Here is a 27,870-nt window from a genome sequence, read left to right as displayed (position 1 = left end):
AGCTAAGTTTGCTCCTTCTAAGCATACATGGTAACAAGCATTTAGTGCAAACAACAGTTATCTCATGTAAACCTCATTTCACTTCTTACTCAATGTAGTACAAGGGGTCAAGCAGTCTCATTAGCTGCGAGAAGCAGACGATTTGAATCGAGTTTTATCCTTGCAAGGTAAACCTAAACACACGACATGTAAGGGCACTCCGTCCCCACACATGTCAACCGTCCCCATCGATTCCCCGTTCGTGGCCAGGGCTCACCGCCTTGGCATACAATGCTCCACTGACCCCGGCTGCCGCCGTGCAGTGACCGCACTTGTACCCACCATAGCTAGCATGGGAGACCCAGTCTCAGGACGAGTGAGGGGAAAAGTCTGCGCCCGGCTTCACTCAGGTACTAGGTTTACCGGTTACCATATTTCCCGACATGTGTTTAGTACGTTTAAACGCTTGACTCAGGTATCCACACCTTAATCCTTAATTCCTTTTCCCGTCTCATGGACATGGCATCCTCCCTGGATCCAAGTCCATAGACCATCATAGATCTCGTTATCAAGATGAATACAATCAATTCTTGACCTCGCACGAGTGCTAGAAAAATCACTCGACTTCTACCGAGATCCTAGTAAGCAAAGCAGCTACTCGACCTAGCATACTAGTATTCATCTCAAAAAGGAATCCTAAGTTCATGCAACTACAGGTTTCAAGCAACTCCTACACTTAAGTGCACATTACAAGCCTACAAACATTAAGTGTAATAAAGTAGCATATATAAATACGGTTATGCATAAACCGGGGCTTGCCTTCAAATGCTGGGGCTACGGGGAGATCCTTAGTGGCAGTCTCGGGGGCTTGCTCCTGATCTTCCTCGTGGACAGCTCCTTGCTCGGGGATGAGCACGTACTCTCCGTCGGCGAGATTGCAGTCTAATGAATGCATTGAGTAAGATATATGCATGATATGATATGTAGTTTAGCAATTAAACTTTGATGGTGACTAATCCACTTAAATCAGGTAGGGTTTACTCTTGCTACAAAAGATTCTTGTGGCATACTTAGCAATTCATGGTCAAGCTTAGTCAAACTAAGTGGTAAGTCTATTTTGGGGTTCCACTGATTTCCTTTTAATGTCCTACTGAGAATTTGATAAGATTTCTAGTTAAACTTATTGGAGCGAGGTTTATTATTTTCCTTTCTTCTTCTTATTTCCTTTATGCTTTTAAGGTGGGTTTGAACTACAAGTTATATTAATAAATTTCCAAAAATTCTGCAAAAATTACAGTGGCTTCTTACTGGTGTATAATCCTCTGTTTCAAAATTTGGGGTTTAACAAGTAAGTAGTTCTTCCTAGAAAAATTATTAAATATTTGGGCATAAGGGGTGGTTTGAAATACAACTACCATTTAACAGAAGGTTATTCCTTAAGACATATTTTTGCTGGCATCTAGATGTTATAACATGACTTTGCACAAATTTCTAGCCATTAATACTTAATAGTTATTTTATTATGATTTTTCAAAGTTTCTAGCAAAAGGGGTGCTCTCTACTACCACTATAGTTGAAAAATATCAAACAACAGATTTTTGATTTTCCTAGTTTCTAATTTGTGCAAGAGCAATCATTCTGAAGTTTGGCATCTTTTTGCTTAAGGAAAGGGTGGTAGGAATTATTTGGATTGAATGGCCTTTTTCATGAAGTGTTGGCAAAAGTTACCTTTCTACATCTTTCAAATGAGTTTGCATTTTTCTCTGGTGGCTTATCTTATCATTGGTTTAGTAAAATTTTATTTGCCCATTATTGCATTATTTTTGGGTTGCTCATGATTTACTTGAAATAGGACCCAATATCAAGTTTTATTTGTTTACCCTACTTAAAATGATGAGCTGGGTGTTTATTATTTTTGCAGTGGGGTTCTAGTGGCTACAAGTCCACTGGATTCTTATTAACCATATTGGATTTGTTTTTATAATTTTAATAATTGTTTTCTAGTTGGAATAATGCTAAATAAAACATTTCACTTTAATTCTGTTCTAGACTAGTGGTCTTTTTATTTTTCCTAGCTCCTCTGTTACTTAAGTAGGCTAGGAAAAATAATTGCACTTACTGTTCATTATCTTTTAATGCCTTTATGATTTTCCTAAGTTTTGGGCAAAAATGGCTTTTAATAGATATCCCTTCTTAAATTTTCAATACTTGGGTTCCCACTGATTTTAAACAATGTCTAATTGGGGTTTGAACATCTACAAATTTTCTCAAGTTCAGCACATAAGCATAACAATTTTTCTCTAATTAAATAAAGTTTGGTCAGTTTCTGTATTTAATTCCAAACTCTAAAAATTAGAACAGAAAGCATGGGGTTTAGTATTTTTAATTGATAGTCCATAATGTTCAGAATCTAGCAAAATTGGTTTGACAAAATTTGGTCAAGTATTTATCAAGTTATGAATTTCCTAAGTCTTTTGCTGAATAATAAAGATTAAATCGAAAATGGTTTAAAGAAAACCAGTTTTGCGCTGGGGTCCCTGGCGAAAGATTTTAAAGGAATTACAGACAGGTCCCCGGGGCACTATTCATCTGAGTCTACGGCTCTGTAGAAAACCCCCTAGGGTTTCTGGAAATCAAACTCGCGGTCCCTCCCTAATGGAACAGTGGCCGCGGAGAAGAAAGAGGTGGAGGGGCTTACCAGCGGCGAGGTTGCTCCGGTGAGGTGGTCGAGGACGTATGGGAGGTCTCGAGGATCACGACGATGTGCGGGTCGCCGTCGGGGATGGTCGGAGTCGGCCGGTCCACGTGTGCAGGCGGAGATGCTCATCGGCGGCGAGGAATTCGGCCTACTCACGGCGCGATAGATCAATTGAATGGGTCAGAGAGCTTCACGGGATGCTAGGGAAGATGTGGGTGCAAGGAATTGGAAGAAGACTCACTGGTTAGCTCGGTCCACGCGCGGCGGCGGAAGACCAAAGTCCGGCGAGGGTGAAACCACCTCTCCGGTGAGGCAATGCCTCGTCTCAAGCTTGGAGAAGCTTCACGGCTTCACTGGGAAGAAATCCAGGGGCTAGGGCGAGGCTAGGGTTCAACAGAAACGGCTGGCCACGATGGTCGAGCCTGGGCAGGGATGGCGGGCGGCGGTGCTCGCTTTTCACGGTGAACTCCAGTGATCTCTGGCTCGGGCGAGGCTCGGGGTGTGCAAGTGCAAACGGCTAAGGTCTCTGGAAGCATTTATAGGCGTGGGCACGACACAAGTGCGCACAGCGGAGCGACCACGCGCGAGGCGCGCTGTCGCGGCAAGTCCGCGCTCGGCCGGTCAGGCAAGCGATCGAACACGTGGCGTTTTGCTTCTGCCCGAGTTCAAGCGCTCATAGGTTGAAGATCTTTGCGAATTTGGGCATGATCACTGTGCAAGAATTGCTCCCCCGACAGAGATTTGTCGTTTGTGTGTGGAAGTCGAGCGGTTTGGGGCAGTGTACAGAGAGTTGTCGTGTCACAAGGTTGAGTCCCGAGGTAAAACTGCGCCAAAACTGTGTCAAATGAAATTGGTTTGAGTTCAAACTTTTCCAGGGCGTGTTCAAGGGAATTTGGCACAACTTTGATATTTGGACTTGTTTGATTTGAGTTTTGAAAAACAGAGAACGAGATTGATCTTTGGGAGGGGGCTGAAATTCAGATTTCTGAATTTCCCCCAAGTGCATTAGTTTAGGGGCTGTTTTGGGGATTTTAAAAAGTTTAAAAGGCAAAACTTACTTACTATGCTTTGTTAGTTAATTAGTGAACTAAAACTTTGTAATTTGGTTTTCTCCAAAATTTGTATTTTCTCCCAAGGTTTTCTCCCATTTACCCTTTATGCTTAAATGGTTCACTTAGGATTAATTAGGGTTTGAGAGTTTTCCTTCCTTAGGATTCATGACAAGATTAAGGAGGGTTTAAGAAGACTCAACATAAATCTTTGTTCTCATTTTTAATGTTTTATCCCTTCATTGAGATTGCATGTGATAATAAGTTGGGGTTAGCTTAAGGAAGAACCCTAAGTGACACTGGGGTGTCACAGCCTTCCCCCCTTAAAGGAATCTCGTCCCAAGATTCGGGTCGGAGTCCTACCGGGGTGAAGCGAAGAGTGAGACTTACTTGAAGTCGATGCTTTATTTATTAAGGCAAACTGCTCTTCGAATGTCGTTCTCTTTGCAACTTCAGAAGGAAGCCCTTTTGAATTTTGGTTTTATAGCTTATTCTTTTCAATTTAAGATTATATTACCTAAATTTAGATTCGAAGGGCAGGAGGAGGGGTGGGGCATGAATACGTACCAATTTTCTTAGGTAGGCAATCGGGGAAGTTGGATCGCAAGAATTCCTCAGTCTCCCAAGTAGCCTCTTCCTCTGAGTGATTACTCCAATGGACCTTATACATCTTGATCGATTTAGCCTGAGTTGATCTTTCTTTGCAATCCAGAATCTTGGAAGGGTACTCTTGGTACGATAGATCTGGCTCTATCTCCAATTCTGGTTCTGCTATGGTCTCGGTTGGCAATCTAACACACTTCTTTAGCTGAGATACATGGAACACACTGTGGATGGCAGACATTTTTGGAGGTAACTTCAACTTGTATGTCAGGGGTCCACATGCCTCTATGATCTCATAAGGTCCAATGTAGCGAGGGGCTAACTTGCCCTTGATCCCAAACCTCTGCACTCCCTTGGTGGGTGATACCTTCAAATAGACGAAATCTCCCACCTCGAACTGGAGAGGTTTCCTTCTTTTTATCATGGTAACTCTTTTGCCTGGCCTGAGCAGCTTCTAGATTCTTCCTGATTAGTTTGACCTTCCTTTCGGCTTCAGTCACTAAGTTAGGTCCAAAAACTTCTCTTTCTCCAGGCTGAGACCAATTGAGTGGTGTTCTGCATCTTCTCCCATAGAGAGCTTCGAAGGGTGCCATCTTTAGGCTGGATTGATAAATGTTGTTATAAGCAAACTCTGCCAAAGAGAGGTTCTTATACCAGTTCTTGCCATAATCGATTGCACAAGCCCTCAACATATCTTCAAGAATTTGGTTTACCCTCGCGGTCTGACCATCAGTCTGAGGGTGGTAAGCCAAACTTCTGATTAGCTTGGTTCCCAAAGACTCCTGCAGTTGTTCCCAAAATCTGGCAATAAATGGGGCTCCTTGGTCAGAAACAATGGTCCGGGGCAATCCATGCAAACACACGATCCGGTCAATGTACAACTCTACATACTTTTGAGCCTTATCAGTGGTCTGCACTGGGAGAAAATGTGCCACTTTCGTTAGCCGGTCCACAATAACCCAAATCGAATCATGATGACGGAAGGTGTTGGGCAAACCCACAATGAAATCCATGCTGATGTCATCCCATTTCCACGAAGGTATAGATAGAGGTTGCAAAGCTCCAGCTAATTTCAAGTGGCTTGCCTTTATCCTCTGGCATGTGTCACATTCCGATACATATCGAGCTATCTCCCTTTTCATCCTGGTCCACCAATACAAGGGCTTCAGATCATGGCACATTTTGGTGCTTCGCGGATGCATAGAGAATTTGGAGAGATGGGCCTCATCCAAGATTTTCTTCTTGAGATCCCCATTTTTAGGAACCACCAATCTGCTTTTAAACCATAATACACCCTTTCCGTCTTGGCGGAAACATTTATACTTCTCGGCCTTCTGATGGAGATTCTCCTTGATAATCTGCACTCCCTTGTCACTGAGTTGGGCCATGATGATCTAGTCTTGCAAAGCTGGCTCAACGGAAAGGTGAGACAAAGCACCAGAAGGAATCACTTCAATCTACATTTTGCACAACTCATCACACACGGTGTCAATACGAGAATCCATCAGACAATTGCACTGCAACTTCCGACTCAAGGCATCTGCTACCACATTGGCCTTTCCTGGGTGATAATGTACCTCCAGGTCATAATCCTTGATTAGCTCTAGCCATCTTCTCTGCCTCATGTTGAGATCAACCTGAGTAAAGATATACTTAAGGCTTTTATGATCAGTGAAGATGTTACAGTAGGTTCCCATCAAATAGTGCCTCCGCATTTTTAATGCATGAACCACTGCTGCCAACTCTAGGTCATGAGTAGGATAATTTTGCTCATGAGGCCTGAGTGCTCTTGATGCATAAGCAATGACTCGGTTGTCTTGCATCAAGACACAACCCAGTCCAGTGCCCGAGGCATCACAGTACATATCGAATGGCTTGCTATTGTCGGGTTGCGCTAGCACTGGTGCTGTGGTCAGATGTTGCCTCAATGCGTGAAAGGCATCTTCACATTTTTGACCCCAAACAAACTTGGCTTCTTTCTTCAACAGCTCAGTTATGGGCTTCGCAATTCGAGAGAAATCTGGAATGAATCTTCGGTAGTAACCGGCTAATCCCAGAAAACTCTGAATTTGGTGGACTGTCGTTGGTGGCTTCCAGTTCATCACCTCTTGCACTTTATCAGGATCAACAGTTATGCCTGCCTGAGAGATAGTGTGACCCAAGAATTTGATCTCCTTTAGCCAAAAATCACATTTTGACAACTTGGCATAAAGGTGGTGCTCTCGCAGACGTTGAAGCACTACATGTAAATGCCCGACATGTTCTTGTTCATTCTTTGATTACACCAAGATATCATCGATGAAAACCACTACGAATTTATCCAATTCAGGCATGAAAACAGAATTCATCAGATACATAAAATATACTAGTGCATTAGTCAGCCCGAAAGACATCACCAAGAACTCATATAGCCCATATCTGGTTGAGAAAGCCGTCTTCGGAATATCGCTTGCTCGTATCTTGATCTGATGGTAGCCGGAGCGAAGGTCTATCTTGGAAAACACTTTGGCTCCGACCAACTGGTCAAAAGGAACATCAATACGAGGCAAAGGATACTTGTTCTTGATAGTCACCACATTAAGAAGGCGGTAATCTATACACAGCCTCAAGCTTTCATCCTTCTTCTTCACAAACAAAGCTGGACATCCCCAAGGCGAAGTACTTGGCAAATAAATCCCTTGTCTAGCAACTCTTGCAATTGCTTCTTCAATTCTGCCAACTCGGCGGGTGGCATCCGGTAAGGCCTCTTGGAAATGGGTGTTGTTCCCGGTTGCAACTCGATGGCAAATTCAATGTCCCGGTCAGGTGGCATTCCTGGCAATTCCTCAGGAAAAACATCTGCATATTCACAGACCACCGGAATCTTCTTCACAGGTGACTCCATCATAGCAAAAGCACATGATCGGGTGGAATCTTGGCTAGGTAGATATAACACCAGGTCTTCAGAGTTAGGGGAACGAATCTCCAGAGCTCTGGTAGCTACATCCATCACTACTTGATGATGAGTCATCCAGTTGGCTCCCAGAATGATATCCATACCCTCTAATCCCAGAATTAGGAGTGCGGTTTTGAAGATTTTACTTCCCATGGAGATAGGCACACTTCGGATTAATTGGTTGGTTGCAATTTTACCCCCAGGTGTGGTTATAATGAACGACCCTTTTGTATGACAGAAGGGCAATTGACATTTAGCACTGAACTTCTGGCTAATGAAACTATGAGATGCACCAGAATCAAATAGGATTAAAGCAGGTTGATTTAAAGCTGAAAAGGTACCAGTCATGATGGGGGCTCCCTCAGGTAACTCTTCTAGAGCAGTGAAGTTGAGCTACCCTTGTCTGACTTGCACCTTCTGCTTTCTTCTCTTGTCTTGATTTGGCGCTGGCATCTGCCTCTGCTGATTTCTAGGGCAGTTCTTGGCATAGTGGCCCACATTGCCACAAGTGAAGCACTTGTTCCCATTGCCCTGGCGGAACTGCTGCTGCTGCTGCTGAGGCTGATTGTTCCTTGGGGCGAGAGCTGAAAAGCGGTTGGGTGCCGGCTGCTGCTGCTGAGGTGGCCTGATCACCCATCTGCCTGCCTGCTGCTAAAATCCCCTGCTCTAATTGTGAGAAACAATCCTGAACCTCTGGGCCTGAGCGGATGGTGCTGCCATTGGTGCCTTCCTCTTCTTCTCTGCCCGGTGAGCTACAATACAGTCCTCCTGGGAGATAGCCAGGTTGACCAACTCATTGAAGCTATCAGCCCGGACAGTGTTAAGGCATTCTCGCAGCTTAGTATTGAGACACCTGCGGAAGCGGTCTCTGTTCTTCTCATCAGAATCAGCATGATATCCTGCATACTAGCACAGGTCATTGAAGTCCTGAGCGTACTGCAATACCGTGCGGGTTCCTTGATTGAGTGCCAGAAATTCATTCAACTTTCGATCAAGAATTCCAGCTGGGATATGGTGCCCTCTGAAAGCAGTCTTGAATTCCTCCCAAGACACTTCACGATCAGCGGGTAGCATAGCACAGAAGTGGTCCCACCAAGTTCGAGCAGGGCCACGAAGCTGCTGCGCGGCGAAGCGAGCCTTGGCATCATCAGGGCAGTCTCCCGTGAGGAGGGGAAACTTGGACTCAATGACATGGAGCCACACGTCGGAGTCCAATGGATCCTCTGCCTTGGTGAACAGGGGTGGCTGCGTACTCAGGAATTCCTGGTAGGTTGCCGCTGCCGGAGGTCGCTGCTGCTGGGGGTGGGGCTGGCGCTGCAAGAGCTGTCGCAGAATCTCATTCTGCTAGGCCAAAAGCTCCTGCACTGTGGGAGCTGGAGGAGGTGGCAGGGGAACCTGCTCATTATGCCCGCGACGCTGCCTAGCTGCCATCTGAAAACAGAGATTGTCGCCAGTGTTATCTCAATTCACTAGTTCGAACGACATGCTATTACTTCATATGGAAGAAAATTGCCATATTCATAACATTAAGCTCGAAATGAAGATAACATGATTACAAACATCCCACAGATTTTAAAAGTTCTCAAGGTTTACAGCAATTAGGGGAAAGTACCCGTAAGCCTAGTCCAAAATTTGTCATTACTAAGCTCGCGTAGGTTTCTATCCGCCTAAAACGTCAAAGCGACTGATCAACCCTGAGCGGTGGAAGCGACACTGGATGCGGGTGAAGGGGGCATCGCGGAGGTAGTCCCATTGGCACTAGGGGCTGGTCCTAACTCATCGGGAGCCTCTTCTCCCTCGCTTCTGGCCTCATTGGCCTCCATCTCCAAGTGGTGCATGTCCAAGTGGTCATTGGCTTCTTCGAGTTCCCTCTGCACATCATGGAGCTGGTTCTCCAAGACATCAATAGTGTTGTCTCGAATCTCCATCTGCTGCTCCAAGGTGGTAATGCGCTGGCTCAGCCTTTCCACCTGTAGATCCTTCTCCACCAACTCGGAGGACAAGTCGACCACAAAATCTTCTCGATTGTCGAGGGTGAGCTTGGTGGTTTGGGCGATGTTAGCAAGATGTGCCATAGCGTCGCTTTGCAGGGCCTAGAGGCGGTACAGCGCACTCATGCACTGAACAGTAACCCTCCCAACCAAGTCAGGATACATTGCCCATACATCTTTCACATGGCTCACACGGTTACACCACATGGGGTCATCCTTCTTCTCAGCAGGGAAGAGTCCCAAGGGGTGCATCACCATCTCCAGGGGATGGTAGCCACAGAACGTCGTCAGGGTCTTCATGGCCGCCGCTTCAGTGGTGTCGTCCGCCCTGAATCCAATCGTCTCGGAGTCAAGCAAACGCCAACCCGGCTGAAGGGGATGAGCCTCCAAAGTCAGCCAGACCCGACAACGAGGTACCCGATGCTCCTCATACAACTGCACCGTGTACAAAGGGGGCGTGGGATAACCGGTGGAGTTAAGAACTTCCCACAAGATGGAAGGAAAGCCATCGTGAGAGAGGAAGTCAGAGCTAAAACGAGTGTCTCCTCCGCTGGAAGGGGTGGGTGAATTCATCTGCGGAAGGGCATCAGATGTAAAGATTATGGTGGAAGGAAGAAAAAAAATAAAAGAGCCTGGATGGTTTTAAAAGAAAACGGGTTAGCTCAAATTTTACTTCTTTAGTTCTTAATCCCTTAAATTTTATCATGCATGCATGCAAAAAATATAACGTCTCCTCTCCGAATTAAAGGGTGCTCCTAGGGCATCCTTTAAAAATCTAAGTATTGGCCCACATGGCCTACTTACTTAGCCACCTATTTCTCCCTCTATTCCTAAGGCCTTTCGTCCTAGGTCTAGCGGTCTAGTCCTGATGATTCTTATCAGTTTCTAAGCAAGTTTTAGCTTTTGAAAATTGGTATTCATGGTTTATTGTCCTCCTCTGTGGTGGTATTTGCTCCGATACCAGCTGTGGCAGAACCTCCCAAATTATTCCTGCTTAAGTGCCTAAGTCATGCCTCGGGGGTCGTAACACACTTAAATTGGAATAACCCGTCAGTCCCTCAGATCTAGTCTGATAAAGCCACTTAACCAGGATCAAATACCACAAACCCACTCGATGGTGAGCCACAGAATAAATATAATAAAGCAGGAAACCTCAAATTAAAGTACTGGAGTTATTACATAAATTAGAGTTTTTCAAGTAGCTGATAAAAGTTCGCAAATAAAATGCAGCGGATAATCGATATAGTCGGTAGAGAGGAATCGGGCAAGGCCTAGCCCACTACTCCTCTTGCTCCTCTCCTGCTGGAGCTGCATCCCACTCGACCGTCCAACCCGGTGGCATGGTGGTAGGCCAAGTCACACTATCAACCATGTCCTGAAGCGTACCTACAAAAATTGTGCCACAAGCAAGGCTGAGTATACTAATACTCAGCTAGACTTACCCGGTGTGAGGAATCTACTCCTCTACCTCTAGACCATGCACCTGTTTGGCTAAGGGGTTTGGTTTGCCAAAAGCACTAGCTATTTCTAAAATCCATTCTTAGCTTTTCAAATTCTAGTATCATTACCTTTAGCTAAGTTTGCTCCTTCTAAGCATACATGGTAACAAGCATTTAGTGCAAACAACAATTATCTCATGTAAACCTCATTTCACTTCTTACTCAATGTAGTACAGAGGGTCAAGCAGTCTCATTAGCTGTGAGAAGCAGACGATGTGAATCGAGTTTTATCCTTGCAAGGTAAACCTAAACACACGACATGTAACGGCACTCCGTCCCCACACATGTCAACCGTCCCCATCGATTCCCCGTTCGCAGCCAGGGCTCACCGCCTTGGCATACAATGCTCCACTGACCCCGGCTGCCGCCGTACAGTGACCGCACTTGTACCCACCATAGCTAGCATGGGAGACCCAGTCTCAGGACGAGTGAGGGGAAAAGTCCGCGCCCGGCTTCACTCAGGTACTAGGTTTACCGGTTACCATATTTCCCGACATGTGTTTAGTACGTTCAAACGCTTGACTCAGGTATCCACACCTTATCCTTAATTCCTTTTTCCGTCTCATGGACATGGCATCCTCCCTGGATCCAAGTCCATAGACCATCATAGATCCCGTTATCAAGATGAATACAATCAATTCCTGACCTCGCGCGAGTGCTAGAAAAATCACTCGACTTCTACCGAGATCCTAGTTAGCAAAGCAGCTACTCGACCTAGCATACTAGTATTCATCTCAAAAAGGAATCCTAAGTTCATGCAACTACAGGTTTCAAGCAACTCCTACACTTAAGTGCACATTACAAGCCAACAAACATTAAGTGTAATAAAGTAGCATATATAAATACGGTTATGCATAAACCGGGGCTTGCCTTCAAATGCTGGGGCTGCGGGGAGATCCTTAGTGGCAGTCTCGGGGGCTTGCTCCTGATCTTTCTCGTGGACAGCTCCTTGCTCGGGGATGAGCACGTACTCTCCGTCAGCGAGATTGCAGTCTAATGAATGCACTGAGTAAGATATATGCATGATATGATATGCAGTTTAGCAATTAAACTTTGATGGTGACTAATCCACTTAAATCAGGTAGGGTTAACTCTTGCTACAAAAGATTCTTGTGGCATACTTAGCAATTCAGGGTCAAGCTTAGTCAAACTAAGTGGTAAGTCTATTTTGGGGTTCCACTGATTTCCTTTTAATGTCTTAGTGAAAATTTGATAAGATTTCTAGTTAAACTTATTGGAGTGAGGTTTATTAATTTCCTTTCTTCTTCTTATTTCCTTTATGCTTTTAAGGTGGGTTTGAACTACAAGTTATATTAATAAATTTTCCAAAAATTCTGCAAACATTACAGTGGCTTCTTACTGGTGTATAATCCTCTGTTTCAAAATTTGGGGTTTAACAAGTAGTTCTTCCTAGAAAAATTATTAAATATTTGGGCATAAGGGGTGGTTTGAACTACAACTACCGTTTAACAGAAGGTTATTCCTTAAGACATATTTTTGCTGACATCTAGATGTTATAACATGACTTTGCACAAATTTCTAGCCATTAATACTTACTAGTTATTTTATTATGATTTTTCAAAGTTTCTAGCAAAAGGGGTGCTCTCTACTACCACTATATTTGAAAAATATCAAACAACAGATTTTTTTTATTTTTCCTAGTTTCTATTTTGTGCAAGAGCAATCATTCTGAAGTTTGGCATCTTTTTGCTTAAGGAAAGGGTGGTAGGAATTATTTGGATTGAATGGCCTTTTTCATGAAGTGTTGGCAAAAGTTACCTTTCTACATCTTTCAAATGAGCTTGCATTTTTCTCTGGTGGCTTATCTTATCATTGGTTTAGTAAAATTTTATTTGCCCATTATTGCATTATTGTTGGGTTGCTCATGATTTACTTGAAATAGCACCCAATATCAAGTTTTATTTGTTTACCCTACTTAAAATGATGACCTGGGGTGTTTATTATTTTTGCAGTGGGGTTCTAGTGGTTACAAGTCCATTGGATTTTTACTAACCATATTGGATTTGTTTTTATAATTTTAATAATTGTTTTCTAGTTGGAATAATACGAAATAAAACATTTCACTTTAATTCTGTTCTGGACTAGTGGTCTTTTTATTTTTCCTAGCTCCTCTGTTACTTAAGTAGGCTAGGAAAAATAATTGCACTTACTATTCATTACCTTTTAATGCCTTTCTGATTTTCCTAAGTTTTGGGCAAAATGGCTTTTAATAGATATCCCTACTTAAATTTTCAATACTGGGGTTCCCACTAATTTTAAACAGTGTCTAATTGGGGTTTGAACATCTACAAATTTTCTCAAGTTCAGCACAAAAGCATAACAATTTTTCTCTAATTAAATAAGGTTTGGTCAGTTTCTGTTTTAAATTCCAAACTCTAAAAATTAGAACAGAAAGCATGAGGTTTAGTATTTTTAATTGATAGTCTATAATGTTCCAAATCTAGCAAAATTGGTTTCACAAAAATTGGTCAAGTATTTATCAAGTTATGAATTTCCTAAGTCTTTTGCTGAATAATAAAGATTAAATTAAAAATGGTTTAAAGATAAGCAGTTTTGCGCTGGGGTCCCTGGCGAAAGATTTTAAAGGAATTACAGACAGGTCCCTAGGGCACTATTCATCCGAGTCTACGGCTCTGCAGAAAACCCCTAGGGTTTCTGGAAATCAAACTCGCGGTCCCTCCCTAATGGAACAGTGGCCACAGAGAAGAAAGAGGCGGAGGGGCTTACCGGCGGCGAGGTTGCTCCGGTGAGGTGGTCGAGGACGTAGGGGAGGTCTCGAGGATCACGGCGATGTGCGGGTCGCCGTCGGGGATGGTCGGAGTCGGCCGGTCCACGTGTGCAGGCGGAGATGCTCGTCGGCGGCGAGAAATCCGGCCTACTCACGACGCGATAGATCAATTGAACGGGTCAGAGAGCTTCACAGGATGCTAGGGAAGATGTGGGTGCAAGGAATTGGAAGAAGCTCACTGGTTAGCTCGGTCCACGCGCGGCGGCGGAAGACCGAAGTCCGGCGAGGGTGAAACCGCCTCTCCGTTGAGGCAATGCCTCGACTCAAGCTTGGAGAAGCTTCACGGCTTCACTGGGAAGCAATCCAGGGGCTAGGGCGAGGCTGGGGTTCAACAGAAACTGCTGGCCATGATGGCCGAGCTTGGGCAGGGATGGCGGGCGGCGGTGCTCGCTTTTCACGGCGAACTCCGGCGATCTCTGGCTCGGGCGAGGCTCGGGGTGTGCAAATGCCAACGGCTAAGGTCTCCAGAAGCATTTATAGGCGAGGGCACGGCACAGGCGCGCAGGGCGGGGCGACCACGCGTGGGGCGCGCACTGCCGCAGCCAGTCCGCGCTCAGCCGGTCAGGCAAGCGATCGAACACGTGGTTTTTTGCTTCTGCCCGAGTTCTAGCGCTCATAGGTTGAAGATCTTCGCGAATTTGGGCATGATCACTGCGCAAGATTTGCTCCCCCGACAGAGCTTTGTCGTTTGTGTGTGGAAGTCGAGCGGTTTGGGGCAGTGTACAGAGAGTTGTCGTGTCACAAAGGTGGCAGTGTCACAAGGTTGAGTCCCGAGGTAAAACTGCACCAAAACTGTGTCAAATGAAATTGGTTTGAGTTCAAACTTTTCCAGGGCGTGTTCAAGGGAATTTGGCACAACTTTGATATTTGGACTTGTTTGATTTGAGTTTTGAAAAATAGAGAACGAGATTGATCTTTGGGAGGGGCTGAAATTCAGATTTCTGAATTTCTGAATTTCCCCCAAGTGCATTAGTTTAGGGGCTGTTTTGGGGATTTTAAAAAGTTTAAAAGGCAAAACTTCCTTACTATGCTTTGTTAGTTAATTAGTGAACTAAAACTTTGTAATTTGGTTTTCTCCAAAATTTGTATTTTCTCCCAAGGTTTTCTCCCATTTACCCTTTATGCTTAAATGGTTCACTTAGGATTAATTAGGGTTTGAGAGTTTTCCTTCCTTAGGATTCATGACAAGATTAAGGAGGGTTTAATAAGACTCAACATAAATCTTTGTTCTCATTTTTAATATTTTATCCCTTCATTGAGATTGCATGTGATAATTAGTTGGGGTTAGCTTAAAGAAGAACCCTAAGTGACACTGGGGTGTCACAGCGTGTCTCTTGTGTGCTTTACCTTTGATTATCTGTGTTCAAGAACTCGCTTCAAGCACTTAGCCGTTCTAACTTTCATAATCAAGCTTTGTGGCTATTAGTGTTGAATTTTACAGGATCACCTATTCACCCCCTCTAGGTGCTCTCAGAAAGTCGATCCCACTCTTTTCACTAAGACTTGTGATGGTGATCTTTTTGTGTGCCAAATTTATGTCGATGACATAATATTTGGTTCCACTAACCAAAAGTCTTGTGAGGAGTTTAGCAGGGTGATGACTCAAAAGTTTGAGATGTCAATGATGGGCGAGTTGAACTACTTCCTTGGGTTCCAAGTGAAGCAACTCAAGGACGGCACTTTCATCTCTCAAATGAAGTACACTCAAGATCTTCTCAAGAGGTTTGGGATGAAGGACGCCAAGCCCGCGAAGTCACCTATGGGAACCGACGGACATGTCGACCTCAACAAAGGAGGTAAGTCCGTTGATCAAAAGGCATACCAGTCTATGATAGGGTCATTACTTTATTTATGTGCTAGTAGACCGGATATTATGCTTAGCATATGCATGTGTGCTAGATTTCAATCCGACCCAAGGGAATGTCACCTTGTGGCCGTTAAGCGGATTCTTAGATATCTAGTTTCTACGCCTTGCTTTGGGATCTGGTATCCAAAGGGGTCTACCTTTGACTTAATTGGATATTCAGACTCCGATTATGCTGGATGCAAGGTTGATAGGAAGAGTACATCAGGGACGTGCCAATTCCTAGGAAGGTCCCTGGTGTCTTGGAGTTCAAAGAAACAAACCTCCATTGCCCTATCCACCGCTGAGGCCGAGTATGTTGCCGCAGGACAGTGTTGCGCGCAACTACTTTGGATGAGGCAAACCCTCCGGGACTTTGGCTATAATCTGAGCAAAGTCCCACTCCTATGTGACAATGAGAGTGCAATCCGCATGGCGGATAATCCTGTTGAACACAGCCGCACTAAGCACATAGACATCCGGCATCACTTTCTGAGAGACCACCAGCAAAAGGGAGATATCGAGGTGTTCCATATTAGCACCGAGAACCAGCTAGCCGATATCTTTACCAAGCCATTAGATGAGAAAAACCTTTTGCAGGCTGCGTAGTGAGCTAAATGTCTTAGATTCGCGTAACTTGGATTGATCTATAGCATACATGTGTTTTATGCCTTTGATCATGTTACTTTATGCATTTATAAAATTTGTTGCTTATTTATGGTGCTCAAGTTGTGCAAGGGATCCCCGGACCTCAAAAGTTCATGTGTGAATGATGCACATAATTAGGAGGAGAAGTGCTACAACTTGACCCTTTGAGACTAACCCTTGTGTTTGAGTATACTTGATGTAGTCTCAAAGGTGAATTAAAAAGGAAAAGGTGAACTTGGACCATGCAAAGACTTCCACTGCACTCTGGTATAAGTGTACTCACCTCCAAGTTCATTCTTATGCTCTTATTGCCTTTTTGCTCTTAATTGACAATTTTTGGTGAGGCAATGGGGTTAAAGAGCCAAAAATGATCCCGTTTTGGTGCTTAATGCCAAAAGGGGAGAAATTAAGGCCAAAGCAAACGGATCAGCTACCACTTTTGAATTTTTGAAAACAATAGAGTTAGAACTTTTGATTTGTCAAAATACTCTTATTGCAAAATTTGGTCTCTTGTGGGGAGATTTTATGATTATGGGAAAAGGGGGAGTTTTTGGATCTTGATCAATTTCACTCTTGGAATATCTCTCTTTATGCCCAAACAAGTGAGTTTGACTTAGAGATAGGAAAATGAATTTGATTTGCAAAAACAAACCAAGTGGTGGCAAAGAATGATCCAAATATGCCAAATGAGAGTCAAAAACAATTTGGTCCTCATTTGCATTGATATTGCACTTATTTTGATTGCTTTTTGATGTGTTGGCATAAATCACCAAAAAGGGGGAGATTGAAAGGGAAATGTGCCTTTGGATCATTTCTATAATGTTTTGGTGATTAAGTGCCAACACATAATCTTTGAGTTGTTATGTACCAAACAAGCAAAAAGTGCAAATCATGTGACAAGGTACGTTTCTAGACTTAGTACATTGTTTTGAGTAATAACATATTTTGTCTAAGTACTAGAAACAGGAAAAGAAAGAATTGCAAAAGACTTGGCTGAGTACAGCCAAAGTCCAGCTCGGTCTGGCACACCGGACTGTCCGGTGGTGCACCGAACAGTGTCCGATGCGCCAGGCTGAGCTCCGGTGAACAGGCCGCTCTCGGAAGAATTTGGCGGCGTACGACTATAATTCACCGGACTGTCCGGTGGCGCACCGGACTCTCCTGTGAGCCAACGGCCGCCAGCGCAACGGTCGGCCGCGCAATCCGCGGGCGACGCGTGGCCCGCGCCAACGGTCGGCAGGGGGCACCAGACTGTCCGGTGTGCACCGGACAGTGTCCGGTGTGCCAACTGCCATGAATCTGCAATGGTCGTCTGCGCCAGAATAGGAAGGAGGTCTGCACCGGATCGTCTACAGTGACTGTCCGGTGGTGCACCGGACTGTCCGGTGCACCACCCGACAGAAGGCAACTTTGGCCTTCTTTGTTGGCCTCCAACGGCTCCTAGCTGCCTTGGGGCTATAAAAGGGACCCCTAGGCGCATGGAGGAGTCACCCAAGCATTCACTAAGCATTCTAAGTCTTCCACACTCCGTCTCCGCGCACTTGATCGATTGTGTTAGTGATTTGAGCTCTGATCTAGTTGTGAACTCTTTGTGCTTCGTTTTGAGCTCAAGTCTTGGCTTGTGTGCATGTGTGTGCTGCGGATTTGTGTGTGTTGCTCCCCAACCTTACTCTCGTGCTTTCATTGTGATCTTTGTTGTAAGGGCGAGAGACTCCAACTTGTGGAGATTCCTCGCAAACGGGAAAAAGAGATAAGGAAGAAAAGTCGTGGTATTCAAGTTGATCATTGGATCACTTGAAAGGGGTTGAGTGCAACCCTCGTCCATTGGGACGCCACAACGTGGAAGTAGGCAAGTGTTACTTGGCCGAACCATGGGATAAAATCGCGTGTCTCTTGTGATTGTTCCTTCTTTGATTGTCTATGTTCGCAAGAGCTCGTCTTATTGACTTGATTAACCCGCACTAATATTTTATAATCAAGATTGTTGGAATTTAGTGTTGAATTCTACAGGATCACCTATTCACCCCCCCCCCCCTCTAGGTGCTCTCAGATACCTGGATGGTTTAGTCCAGGGGATTTTGTTCTAGATTGAAAAACTTCTTGCTCCTTTGGGAGAGGATGTGCTTTGAAAAATGTAAGAAGTTTTACAAAATAACCCTACATCAAATATTGTTCTTTCTGCAAAATATCCTGAGTTCCACATACTCCATGCATTATATCTGATTTCCCCATTCCGTGGGTGAAGGTGGGCTGCTGGTTACGTAAGTACTCACTCTTGCTTATTATTGTTTTTTAGAGAAGGACATCGCTATCGGGTAAGAGTTACGCCTGTTCCCAACCATGCCTCTGGCTGTTGGACCGCTGATTTGCTTCGCTGCGTATATCGGGCTGCTTCAGCCCCACTCTTATGATATGTCCCGAGTTGTGGACCAACTCTTAAAGTTGATCGCCACCTTTATAGGTTTGTCTCGTTTAAGCAGATCTAGAACCATCTGATGTATAAATGTGTTTACTACCCTCCTGGGACTAGTAATTGTATCACATTTGAGTCCTAGTCTCCCAGAGGATTGGGACGCTTCATTTTCTAGCATTGACTCTATGTTCCCTATGTTGTGCAAGGGGTAAATCAACATGTTCAAGAGAATGTGCAATATTACCCATTTCAGGTAGAGGCAAGGAGCTTGATGGACAGATATCTGAAGAGAGGTCTAGACTAGAGATGAGGTGATCGTGGCTTTGGTTGCATCATTTGCCCCCTGATTTTTATACCGTCTCCGTTGATACACTATCACTCGTTTCTCATTAGCCTTCATGTCATCTGGCCTTACTTCTTTATCCTGATTCCCTCCTGTGTAGTTTCTTGGGCACAAGATTGTCCCAACGACCACCACTAAATTGTTATCATGAACATCATTCCTCTCATTGGCATCATCCAACCGTATAACAATCTCATCCATAAGAGATGGAATCCTTCCATTAATTATCCCTTCTTGTGTACCATTCTCCCCCTTTTCAGAGTCACTTTTATATCCTTTACAATTACTCTCATTGGCTGAGGAAAAATCTTCAAAAAACTGGTCAAGATCACACTGGTTTGTGCAGTATGTCTCAAACTCACGAAATGTCACATCCACACTCATAAACAATCTTCTTCAAATAAGGTCCCAACACCTGTACCCTTCTCTATGTGGGTGCATAACCAACAAACACACACGTGATGGCATGTGGATCCAATTTATCAACTGAAGGTCGATGGTCTTGTACGAAGCAAACACAACCAAACACCCTAGGTGGAAGTTTGAACTCTCGTTGTCCCAATAGCTCAGCGGGTGATCTCATACCAAGCACCCTGGATGGCATGCGATTAATGAGATATGCAGTTGTCATCACTGCCTCGCTCCGGAGATATTTAGGAACATTCATTTGAAACATCAGGGACCTTGCCACTTCCAACAAATGACGGTTTTTTCTCTCAGCTACAACATTTTGTGGTGGTGTACCAGACATGTGGTTTGATGAATGATCCCTTTATCTAAAAGATATGAGACAAACTCATTGTTCACATACTCGGTTCCATTGTCAGTGCAGATAATTCAAACCTTGGCATTAAATTGATTTGTGACTAGGTTGTGAAAGTCTTTGAAGCATCGAAGAACCTCATTCTTGTGCTTAAGCATATAGATCCATGTCATGCAAGTGTAGCAATCAATAAATGTGACAAACCATTTAAAACTGCTCACAAATGTGACTGAGCAAGGCCCTCAAACATCAGAGTGTATTAACCTAAAAGGTTCACTTGTACGAAGTCCAATACTAGGATAAGTAGATCTAGTATGCTTAGCAAGCTCACATGCATCACACACAAGAGTTCCTTTCTATATTCCCTTAAAGATTTCAGGGTACAACTTACTCATCTCTCAAAAGGTACATGTCCTAATCGACGATGTAGCAACTTGATTTCCTTTTCATTTCCTTCTATTGTTGCTAAGAATGCTTGATTGCTCCTCTTGATTGATGAACCATAGCCCATTACGCCCAAGCCCAAACCCTACCTTTGAGACCATGTTAATTTGGAAGAGGAATATCTCTGCTGCTCTATCTCCCTCTCGAGCACACACACAATCACTTTATATTGATTATATGCAAAAAGGTCCCTTACAAAGATCTAAATACAACAACAGAAATCATTACCATGAAAATTGGAACGCACTGTTTGGAATGTAGTATGGATGCCAAGGTAATTTATGGGTGATGTAAAAAGGAAAACTAAACCAAACTAGGACGTACTACATGGCTTTGTATTAATAAGAAAACATAAACTACATTCACGCTGACAATTTATGGGAGGCGATAAAAGAAAACATGTCACAAATGGAAGATGCCATAGAGAAGACAAGTTTCATAGCAACAAAGAATGATGTCTGGCAGCAAGTAGGATTCCTCACATACCGCTGGGCATACAGGTTATTGGCCTCTGGTGGTGCCGACTTGACACCGTGGAAGCTGTAGATAGAAGCAACACCACATGCACAGGATTTATAGAACAGATGCCCGCAAATAAGTGTGTAATGGTTGAACAAAGTGTCATGTACACATGTTAAGTAAAAAAATAAGTGAAAAAATCACACAAATGGACGTTAAAATCAGCACACATATCTTCAAGCAAACTGAAGAGGGATAAAATACCCTGCAGGGACAACATGCAAAGTTTCCACAACAAACATACCTATCAACAAGGGCTACTCTTTTAGTTCTATGATATTTAAGAGCCAAAGAAAACGGACGTTAAGGAATAACTCACCAATCAAATCGGATAAGTTAGGCTATACTCATACTTTTGAGTTTCAGAAATGGTCATTGTCAGTAGTGGCTGTGCTCCACTCGGGTCACAAGAAACATTTGTTTCCTGAAGAATCCATTCTTGAAGAACCCTTCATAAGCATCTGATGCATCACAGTTGAGATGGAAAGCACCAAGCTCTATCAGCCAAGGTGACTGCAATAGTTCAATATATGCTCAGTTTGCATCTTGCTGTTGAAATCTCTGCCAATCACAGAACCATGTATCTGCGGGATTATAACAACCATATAAATACACAAACATACATTGAATATGTCTGCTGACAATTAGGATATCAACACTTACCTTGTCATATTTCTTAAGAATTTTGCGAATAACAATATCATTCATGGTCACATAATTGAGAAGCATTCTGCCTTCTTGAACCATTATTTCTTGATCATCTATGAGACACTGCCAAAAACGCCATATACAACGTTGTATTCCACAAGGAACATGAAGATGGAGGAGACATTATAAGTTCTTTAAAGAACATCTCACCACACATTGAACAAGGAAGATACTAACATTTAAAACACAGTAGTGTAAGTTGTAATATAAACATAGCAAAATAAAAAAAAGGTGTAGCAAATTGTAAAGTTAATAACCTTACGTAAAGAATTCTAGTTAGGCTATCTTGTTCTAGGTTCCTAGCTATAAATTTGTATGATCAGACCAAGGATACTCCATAATTGGATCAAACATACATGGATACTGGCCCATCTAAGACTAACAGTATTTTGAAAGCAAGGAACCAGTTGTACATAATGAAATGACTATTATTATTTAGTAGAAAAAATAATGACTGTTGTCATCTGTTGGGGGCCTTTGGCTTCCGAAGGTCCTCAAAACGTGATTTGACAATGTTTTCTAAGTATGCGAGCAGGTATCTTCGGAATCAGGTTGCGGGTATACAGAAGCATGGTCAAGACGAAGCTTGACTGAAATGGAAGACGATCATGACGAAGGATGAAACGATCACGAAGCTATGTGCAGAGGAGCTTCGGCATGACAGCAGAAAGGGAAAACCGACTTAAAGATGAAAAGCCAAATCAGCCCTCGAAGAATTACTATAGAGTTATTGATAGAAGTAAAGGGCATTAATGTAATTTTATACGGGTTGCGTCCCGTGCCTATAAATAGATGAACAGTATTCATGTACTGTTCACGCTGACTTGGCATTGGCATCACGCTTGTACCCTTTACTTTCCTTCAAGCCGAAGGTACATTTGCTGTTGTTGTTTATATAAGCAAAATAAATGAAAATGAATTAATGGTCAAAGTAATCATATTACTTTACGCATGAATCTTCTTTACTTTTTCATTATGATTATGATTATGATTATGAAGGTGTGACCTTCATAACCTTCGTCCGAAATCCATTATATCCAAAGAGAAATAATGCTTCGAAGGACGAAGGGCTTTAATATTTAACATTTTATGTTGCCTTGTTCTTAATTCATAGCATTTGAGAACAAGTCCCCAACATTGGCGCCCACCTCCGGTGAACTCACTTCCATTTCTTGAGCTCTGAACACCTTCGGCAAGCATCACCTTTGTCATGCCGCCGAAAAAAGCTTCAGCGACAGGGGCTGCTACTCTGCAGCCGTTGGACCCCAATCAGGACGTCCTTTCTCTTAGGGAGGCCCGAAGCCAGAAGAGGAAGGTTGCTAGTCCAACGCCTCCGGAAGATGACTTGGATCAGGAGATCCAAAACCTGGAGATCCTTCAGCAACAGGTGCAACGAAAGAAGGAGAAGATGGCTCGTTTAGCTGACCTTCAGAGACAGATAGATGAAGCTTCCGAAGAGGTTCGTCATCTTGTTCAAGATGACCAGAACCGAAGGCCTCCGCGCAGAGAGCTCCATCAGGAAGGCTTCTACAATGAGGACGACTGGTATGAAGATTTCCATCATGGAAATTTTGCTTTCGATGATGCTTCTCCTCTATCAACAGAATTGCAGGCTACACCATGGCCCCAGTCTTACAAGCCACCCCAGCTCCCCATGTACGACGGTCATACAGACCCGAAGCGATTCTTGATGAGCTATGAAGCAACCATATCTTCGTATGGTGGCAATACTGCAGTCATGGCAAAATCTTTTGTCATGGCTGTCAAGAGTGTCGCTTAGACCTGGTACTCCTCTCTCCGGCCAGGGACAATCACCTCTTGGCAGAAGCTGAAGGATATGTTGATAACCAGCTTCCAAGGGTTTCAGACGAAGCCAGTTACTGCTCAAGCTTTATTCTAGTGTACCCAGGACCACGAAGAATACCTCTAGGCGTATGTCCGAAGGTTTCTGCGTCTAAGGGCACAAGCGCCAACAGTGCCCAATGAAATTGTCATTGAGGCCATGATTAAGGGGCTTGGGCCGGGACCTTCAGCGCAATACTTTGCTAGGAAGCCACCACAAACTTTGGAGAAGCTGCTCCAGAAGATGGACGAGTACATCCGGGCCGACAATGACTTCCGCCAAAGAAGGGAGGAGGCATTTAGGTTCTCTGAAATGACCAGGGGCTTTGGAGGAAGATTTCATACGAGGCATGTCAGGTCAATTCATAACTCCACTCAAAGTGATGATAGAGGGAGCCAACAGCAAAGGCCACAATACTCTTCGCAGGCTTCAGGACAACAACAAAGCTCTGTTTGGCCGCCAGCGCCAAGGGGCAGAGGCGCCAGGGGCTTCAGGGGAAGATTTGGGGATCAGCCAAGAAGAATTTACTGTCTATTCTGTGGTGAAGACAAGGGCCATACCACCAGGAAGTGCCACGTCACCATCCAGAAGCAAAAGGAGATAGCAGAAGCTGCAGCACAACAGAGTCAGCCGAAGCAGGTCATGCACACTGCTTTGTACCATTCGCCTTACATCCCAGAATATGTAGGCAATCACTCTGCAGCTTCTGTTGCTTCGGCAAGTCAACCCCAAGCATCTTGGCAACAGCCTCCACCGCCACCACCAACGCAGCGAGGACAGCAGCCAGAAGGGAGTCAGCACACTCACCTTCAGAGGGACTTTAGAGAGGAGTCCGAAGCTCGCACAGTCAATAGCACTGTGCCAGAGTCGAAGCACATTTACTGACAAATATCCTACCTCGACAGCAGTTTTTTCGCATTTTTACATTCAGTATTACTTTTTTGTTAATAAGGAACAATTATGAGAAGTCTAAGTGTCTTTTATTGTTTTTCAATTTCTTGTAACAGTTTTGTCTTTTACCATAATAAAAATATGTCTTCTCCATAGGCTTGAGTTGCCGAAGCATACGAATTTATGGTGGCATGAAGGACCTTTGTATTATCAAAAATTTGTTCTAAGGGACACAGTGCAATTTATTTGAAGTAGTAAAAAGTCGTTCCTAAGGGAGCGCAGTGTAAGTTTTCTGAGCCTACAGCGAAAAGTCAGCGCTGATTCCGCCAAAAGTAAAAGGCGAAGAAGCTCCTAAGGGAGGCTTACAGCGAAAAATAAACGTTGATTCCGCTGAAAGTAAAAGGCGAAGAAGCTCCTAAGGGAGGCTTACAGCGAAAAATAAACGTTGATTCCGCTGAAAGTAAAAGGCGAAGAAGCTCCTAAGGGAGGCTTACAGCGAAAAGTCAGCGCTGATATAAAAAGATTGTGTGCTTTATTGCAGGGATGTGTGTATTTTCGGCACAAATATCATTTTGCATAACATAACATCATTACATCATTTTGCATAACATAAGCATCATACAGCATATTGCATGTGGAACAAGAAGGGCATACAGTATTGATCTTCGGACAGTGTTTTGAAAAAGAGAAAATCGTGCTAAGGCACAAGAAAAATTGAGAAGAAGTGTAGCTTCATTAGAGAGGCAACATAAAACTTTTTTATAGCTTCGGAGAATATTTCACGAAGCTTGGATATCCCTCATCAGAGAAGTATGGAAATTCTTGTGATATATAAAAGATTTTCTTCACGAAGCATGAAAAGAAGGGAAGGTGGTTTTTCGCCGAAGGCTCAAAAAACGGTATGTATGCAAAATTTCATGCATCGTAAAGAATTGAACTATAAATAGATTATATATTACATTCAAATTTACAATGTATTATACATGTTACATTCCAAATATTTTTACAATAGCATCTAATCCTCCTTAAGAACTATTTCTGCAGCTTCGTTCAGTAGCTGATCGACAACCTTGTCCATGATGGCTTCGGCCATTTTTCTAATTTTATCGTCCCCCTTCGGGTGGGGGCCCGGAGATGCCTCAGCAGGTTCTGAGGGAGGAGAAGATACGGCTATATTACTATTACAAACCGCGAGCAAAGTCCGGAATCAAAAATTACAACAGAATAAAAACCACTAGTTAATACCTATTTGCCCTTCGGGCTCTGCGCCTTTCTCAGCAGCCTCTGCTATCTTCCTAGCATCATGAATGCCTTTTTCGCTTCTTTGAATGATCTCTTGAGCCATTTCTCGGCCGCCATTGTCCCAAATGTCGGTGAAAAATTTTCCACCAACCAGGCTTGAATCGGCCGAGGGGTCCTTTATGTCTTCGGTGGACAAGACGGTTTCGGTTTGTGCTAAAGATTTCACATGGTTACAGCCTTTTCTTTCCAACACAGTAGCAATCCCCCTGGCGCCTGAAAAGGCACATATGTCTCCGCGGCTATTCAAGATTTCTTCGAAGGCCTCAACTTCGTGACTGATCCATTCAATCGGCCCTTCTGGATTTCCCCTTGTGAAATTCTCTTCGCTAGAGAATGCGCCAACGCTGGCGAAGCTGGATTTTATCTTCTTAACACACTCTATGGATTTATCATAGTATCTTTTCTTGGAAGCACGAAGCTCTTCAACATTTATTTCCAAATGATTTGCCCATTGATCACTAAGTTCTCGTTTTGTTTCTTCTAGTATGCATTCTTCTTTAGCCCTGGCCAGTTGTTTCTGAAGATCCTGAATTTTGCGTTTTTGGGCTTCAGCTTGAGCCTTGGAGGTAGCTTCGCCTTCCTTTATTTTATCCACTAGTGTAAGCAGAATTTTATCTTTCTCCAAAGCTTCGTTCCTCAGCTTGATAACCTCTGCTCGTAGGTTGTTGAAAGCAATATTATAACTTTCGTCTTCAGCATTCTTTTGCGCTCTCAAAGCGTTGCTTAGTATTAAACCCTATATGAAAAAAGAATTACTATAAGAATAAAAGAATGATTCAAAAATTGTAAATTTCCAAATATACAATTTTCACACCTTCAGACTATTATATGCAAGGCTATCCGCAAGATCGTCCTTCGTCATAGCGCAGAGTCCAGCTTCAAGCTTCGGAAACCCCATGCTTCTAACCATCTCCCGGCAGACGGATAATTCTTTGTTGTCTGGGAGGCAGTATAGGAAGTCATCTTCGTCTGTCCCATTGAACACTAGTGCCCCCTTCGGATATTTCAATTCTCTGGCATAGTGATTAGCTTCAAAAATCTCTTCTTCGGATAATTTTTTCCCCGAAGCGTGTCGCACAATATAATCGTATATTTTAGAAGGTGCTTCGGGGGCAGCAGTGTCAATTTCTTCAACCAAAATTGGCTCTGACATTTTTATTTTTTCGGCTTCCTTTGCAATTTTCGTTTCTTCGGTTTCCAAAGGTTTTACCTTGGTGGGCTCTGAAAGCCCAGCTTCAGTTTCAAATTGCTGCTTCGAAGCTTCAGCAACAAAGGCTTCAGTAGACACTTCAGAAGTTTCAACAGTTTTCATTGGAGTTACGCTTGAAGATTTAATTGTCTCCAAAACATCTAACACATTAACCATCCTTTTTCTTTTCGGGGTCACTGTTGGACCCTTCTGGCTTTTTCCTGTCTCAATCTTTGCTGAAGGACTTAAAACTTCTAATGTTTTTGCTTCTTCAGTCCTTGGTTCTTCCATCTTTTCTATCGCTGGCACTTCGGCCAACTCTTCGATTTCTGGCAGCTGAGTTGATTCTTTAGCTTCGGTGGCCGAAGAGGTCTCGCCGGCGAACTCAGGCACTGTGGCCAGTTCAATATAACGTGGCCGGTGTGTGAGAACCTTTACCCTTTTCCTCTTCGGCGCCGGCTCACTAGGAGCAGCTGAAGTAGTTTCCTTCGTAGAGGAAATATTTTTTCTTTTTTGACCCCGCACTAGATAATGGTAGTCGGGGTAGACGAACCCAATTGCGTCAAATACTCGGTTCAGCCTCTTCTTCTTTCGGCCTCCGAAGGCTGCTGACAATGCAGTATCTTCGGTCTTTGAATATACCCCAAGCAGTTCATCACTTACAGTTTCAATGCTTTTTAGCCAGTCATCATCTGGCTCAACGAATTTATCTCCGAACTTAAAAGTGTATTTCAGCCTGACTAGTCCACCTTCGTCAGTCTCTTTAATGGTCTCCTGCGGCATTTCCCATTTTTCCACAAGTGGCCATACTCTGAAGGCAATGTGTTATTGGACCAAATCCCTCGTCCCAATAAAAGAACAAACAACACCGAAGGCTCTCTGGCATTCTTCGGCTGCTTCATTCATTTCCACCTTCGGCCTCCGCAGGCCGAAGCGTTGCCAGATGGGGCGCATAATGATTTTCTTTATATCTTCTCGTGATTTCAAGTCATTCTTCACGTAAAACCATTCCGTCATCCAGTCGCCAGGCCACCTCTTTCGAAAGGTCGGCACAGGGCAGCTTGACCCAGACCGGGAGCCGAAGCTGTAGCAGCCAAAATTGTTGTGATACTGTTCCTTACCCCAGGGTTTTGTCTCGTACAATAATTCATGTATGGTGCAGAAACTTTTCGCATTAGGTTCCAAGCCTTGGCTTCTCACGGCCCACACAAAGATATTCATTCTTATGATCGCTTCGGGGGTAAGTTGGTGAAGGTAGATTTCAAATATCTTCAGTACCTCTACAACAAAGCTGCTTAAGGGAAATCGTAGTCCAGCTTTCAAGAAGCTTCAGAATACCACGACTTCATTTTCCTCAGGAGTCGGACAAGTCTTCTCTCCTTCATCAGCCCTCACAACGGA

General features: G+C 43.7%; 1 pseudogene; it reads right to left on the bottom strand.

The window, feature by feature from the left end:
• The window catches only part of LOC103628040 (probable E3 ubiquitin-protein ligase BAH1-like 1), an 85,920-nt pseudogene extending 64,562 nt beyond the window's left edge, over positions 1 to 21,358 (bottom strand).
• Positions 21,359 to 27,870: the final 6,512 nt, after the last annotated feature.

The sequence above is a fragment of the Zea mays genome, chromosome 5 (genome assembly GCF_902167145.1).
Source record: "Zea mays cultivar B73 chromosome 5, Zm-B73-REFERENCE-NAM-5.0, whole genome shotgun sequence".
Taxonomy (NCBI): Eukaryota; Viridiplantae; Streptophyta; class Magnoliopsida; order Poales; family Poaceae; genus Zea; species Zea mays.
The sequence above is the reverse complement of the archived record's forward strand: the minus strand, read 5'-3'. Positions and strand labels throughout refer to the sequence as shown.